Source organism: Eurytemora carolleeae, unplaced genomic scaffold, assembly GCF_000591075.1.
Source record: "Eurytemora carolleeae unplaced genomic scaffold, Eaff_2.0 scaffold1372, whole genome shotgun sequence".
In the NCBI taxonomy this organism is placed as follows: Eukaryota; Metazoa; Arthropoda; class Copepoda; order Calanoida; family Temoridae; genus Eurytemora; species Eurytemora carolleeae.
The window spans coordinates 18,835-23,480 of record NW_019397277.1 but is presented as its reverse complement, the minus strand read 5'-3'; positions in this window follow the sequence as shown (position 1 = coordinate 23,480).

Below are 4,646 nucleotides of genomic sequence, written 5' to 3'. Positions count from 1 at the left end.
CCCCCCCCCCCTCCCTAAAATTGTTTAGGGGGGGGGCAAAAAAATTGTTTTGCGTGGTATTTTTTCATCTTGTCCCTAACAAAATGACTAGTTGCGCGCCTGAATGAAATGTCTACATTTCTTTAATATATTCTTTGAACTGCACTGCACAATCTGCAGGGCTGATATATGGAGGGGGAAGCACGGTTGTAATGTGAATTCTTTATTCTTTCTGAGTTTTATTATGAAATACTAGCTTGGGAGCCCGCACTTGGACACTAAACTTTCGCTATAAAAGTTGACCCACTCAAACTCTCAAAACCAAGCTATAAGAACATTTTTGATGGCTCTCTCTAGTTCCCATACCAACTTTGAGGCTTAAATCTGTCAATGGGTTTTAGAGTTATGATCGGACAAACAAACAAACAGACAAACAGAGATTACAACTTTATAAAGTATTTACAGGGTGTCCCACGAAACTAACAGTATAGCAAGACGACTTGAAATTCGTCTTAGATCTTGGAATTTATTTGTGACATTCAGTCGTAAATTTACTTTTACATGTTTAATTCTTACAATTTAACCACAAAATTCTTCTAGTTCTGACAGAGATATTTTGTTAAGATTTCAATTTTATTAAATAACACCAAAATTTTCTAATTATGAAGAAAATTCTTAATATCTCGGACGTATAAATATTGAAATCACGAAAAAAGCAGACCACATTTTGGAAATGCATGTGTTAGAACCAAGGGTATGTTGTTATTACTATCTCTAGAATTTTGCTTCAAAAATAAGGTTGACAAATAAATGCAGCAAATTATATCTTAAATCAAAGACGACCTTCAAGTCATCTTGCTTCTGTCATGTTTCGTGGGACACCCTGTATATAGATACACTATTTGTATAAGTTTTCATTAAGTCTGAAGTTTCGCGACCCTTTCAAACGCGCAATAAGGGGGGGGGCGGCCGGGTGCTCGCCCCCCCTAGCACCTGAGAGGCGGGCGCCCCCCCCCCCCTACAGAATGAAAAGAAAGATTGATGGATATCAGTATCAGAGGAGTCAGGAATAATAAAACCAAAAGAGTTATTGTAGAAATTGTACTACTGTGGTTAGTTTTAAAAAAATATATTTTTATCTTTCTGAATTCTCAAGGCTAAAGGCTATTGTAAACATTTAATGTAAAAAAGTTCCGAACTGTATTGTTTTTGTGTTGAGATATCAAAGGTTTACACCACTTGATGCAAAGATTTAGGGATTAGAGTATTTGAGTTTGTGGCAAAAACTCAGTTCCAAACCTAGAGAACATTCTGAGACTGAACCTGGCAAACTTCTAACTGATTGAATGACAGATGAAGGGTTTATATTGTATATTGTGGCAACTAGGTTTGTTGCAAGATATACAGTAAACCACATTGTAACTTTCACAAGACTCAGACCATCTCTTGATTTTTATTGATGTTTAGGATGTTCCCCAGATATGGCTAACCAGACTTTTCCGACCCACCTTAAATCCCTGTCCTAATCCAATATTTTTGTTCCTAATTCCTAAACAATCTTTTTATTTTTCCTGAATCCCTGTCCTATTCCATTATTTTTGTTCCTAATTCCTGAACAATATTTTTATTGTTCCTAAATCCCTATCCGAATCCTTTAATTTTGTTCCTAATTCCTGAACAATCTTTTGATTGTTCCTAAATTCCTGTTCTAATCATTTATTTTTGTTCCTAATTCCTGAACAATCTTTTAATTGTTCCTAAATCCATGTTCTAATCCGTTAATTTTGTTCATAAAAGTTAAAAATCTATTTTTTTAGTCTTTAGTCATTAATTTTGACTCTTTTTGAGTCTTTTAAGTCAAAACAAATTTTCGCGGCACGATTTTTTGTTCCTAATTATTAATTTTTTTGTTCCTAAAAAATCTTGCCCCCCCTCACTTAAATCCTGTATCCGCCCCTGCCACTGTAGTCCCAAATCCCAATTCAAGGAATATGTTTCATAATTAGCTTGGGAAACCAGCTTTGCCTGGGAAATAAACTTGTTCTCAAAGAGTACGTTAAATAAAGTCCGGGAGTTCCAGTGCTAACCGGGGGCAAAGTCTGATTCCTATGCTTATATCTAGGTTTATTAGGTGCGATGGAAATGCCACAACATATTTTTGGTCCGTTTCCGGTTTTCAGAAAAAGTTAAATATTTACAGTTTGTTGATTAAACTAGAACTAATTGAGAGGACAGAAAGCGAAACTAACCTAGAACGAATTGAGAGAATAGAAGTCGAAACTAAACCAGAATGGAATAAGTAGAAAAAAGAAACTAAACTAGAACTAATTGAGAGGACAGAAAGAGAAACTAAACTAGAACAAATTGAGTGAATTGAAAGAGAAACTAGACTAGAACGGATTGAGAGGACAGAAAGAGAAACTAGCCTAGAACGAATTGAGAAAAAAAGAGAAACGAAACTAGAATGGAATAAGTGGAAAAAATAAACTAAACTAGAACTAATTGAGAGGACAGAAAGAGAAACTAAACTAGAACAGATTGAGTGAATTGAAAGAGAACCTAGACTAGAACGGATTGAGAGGCCAGAAAGAGAAACTAACCTAGAAAGAATTGTGAGAATAGAAAGAGAAACTAAACCAGAATGGAAAAAAAGAAACTAAACTAGAACAGATTGAGTGATTTGAAAGATGAACTAAACTAGAACAGATTAAGTGAATTGAAAGACAAACTAGACTAAAGAACAGATTAAGAGGATAGAAGGAAAAACCAAACTAGAACGGATTGAGAGAATAGAAGGAGAAACTAAACTAGAACAGATTGAGTGAATCGAAAGATAAACTAGACTAGAACGGATTGAGAGAATAGAAGGAGAAACTAAACTAGAACAGATTGAGTGAATTGAAAGATAAACTAGACTAGAACGGATTGAGAGAATAGAAGGAGAAACTAAACTAGAACGGATTGAGTGAATTAAAAGAGGAACTAAACTAGAACCAATTGAGAGGATAGAAGAAGAATCAGACTAGAACTGATTGAGTAGATTGAAAGAGAAACTAAACTAGAACAGATTGAGTGAATTGAAAGAGAAACTAGACTAGAACAGACTGAGAGAATAGAAAAAGAAACTAACCTAGAAAGAATTGAGAGAATAGAAAGAGAAACTAAACCAGAATGGAAAAAAAGAAACTAAACTAAAACTAATTGAGAGGACAGAAGGAGAAACTAGACTAGAACGGATTGAGAGAATAAAAGGAGAAACTAGACTAGAACTGATTGAGAGAATAGAAGGAGAAACTAAACTAGAACTGATTGAGAGGATAGAAGGAGAAACTAGACTAGAACGGATTGAGTGAATTAAAAGAGAACCTAAACTAGAACCAATTGAGAGGATAGAAGGAGAATCAGATTAGAACATTGAGTACATTGAAAGAGAAACTAAACTAGAACGGATTGAATGTATCAAAAGAGAAACTAGACTAAAACGGATTGAGTACTAGAACGGATTGAGAGAATAGAAGGAGAAACTAAACTAGAACGGATTGAGTGAATTGAAAGACAAACTAGACTAGAACGAATTGAGAGCATGGAAGGAGAAATTAGACTAGAACGGATTGAGAGAATAGAAGGAGAAACTAAACTAGAACGGATTGAGAGAATAGAAGGAGAAACTAAACTAGAACAGATTGAGTGAATTGAAAGAGAAGCTAGACTAGAACAGATTTAGAGGATAGAAAGAGAAACTAACCTAGAACAAATTGAGAGAATAGAAGGAGAAACTAAATTAGAACGGATTGAGAGAAGAAAAGGAGAAACTAGACTAGAACGGATTGAGAGAATAGAAGGAGGAACTAAACTAGAACTGATTGAGAAATTGTAAAATTTAATAAGGCTTACATAAGAATATTCTTGCAGAAAATGTGATATGGGACGCTTTATATATCAAATACACAAAAGTTAAGCTGTAATGTCGTCTTCCTATTCCACAGTTTTCTGGTTCTCACTGTATAATGTATAAATATACATAAAAACCAAACTCTGCTCCGTGAAGTCTGACGGTTCATATTACAAGACATAAGTAAGCTTAAGACAGTTTCTTGGCCGAGCGCTGCAGCAATCAAGTAAAGGGTTCACATTAAAGAATAAGACTTTAGAGACAACTATATGGAATTTTTATTGTCTGTTCCCTCAATTTCATGATTCCCTGCAACTGTGAACTTTTTTTTATGCCATATCACTAAATATGCCATTAATATTAAATTGATGGCAGAAATCCCAATTTAACCATGCATTTAAAAAAACAAATTCTGCCCCGTCGAGCCTTGAAAGGCTCATCCTTTGTGGGTGACCCTGTAATAACCTTAAAGGGAGTGACCGGCAATGTATGGTAGTTGAACTGAGTATGCAGTATTGTGGACAAATTCTTTAGGATTCATTTAAGACATATAAACCGTTTTAAAGATCTACAGGGTGTCCCACGAAACATGACAATAGGAAGACGACTTGAAAGTCGTCTTTGGTATTTGAATTTATTTGTGACATTTAGTCTTCTATCTACTTTAACATACATGATTCTTGAAACAATTATCACATAATTCTCCTAGCCCTGGCATTTCCAAAAAGTGGTCTGCGTTTTTTGTGCTTTCAATATTACCGGAGATATAAAGAGT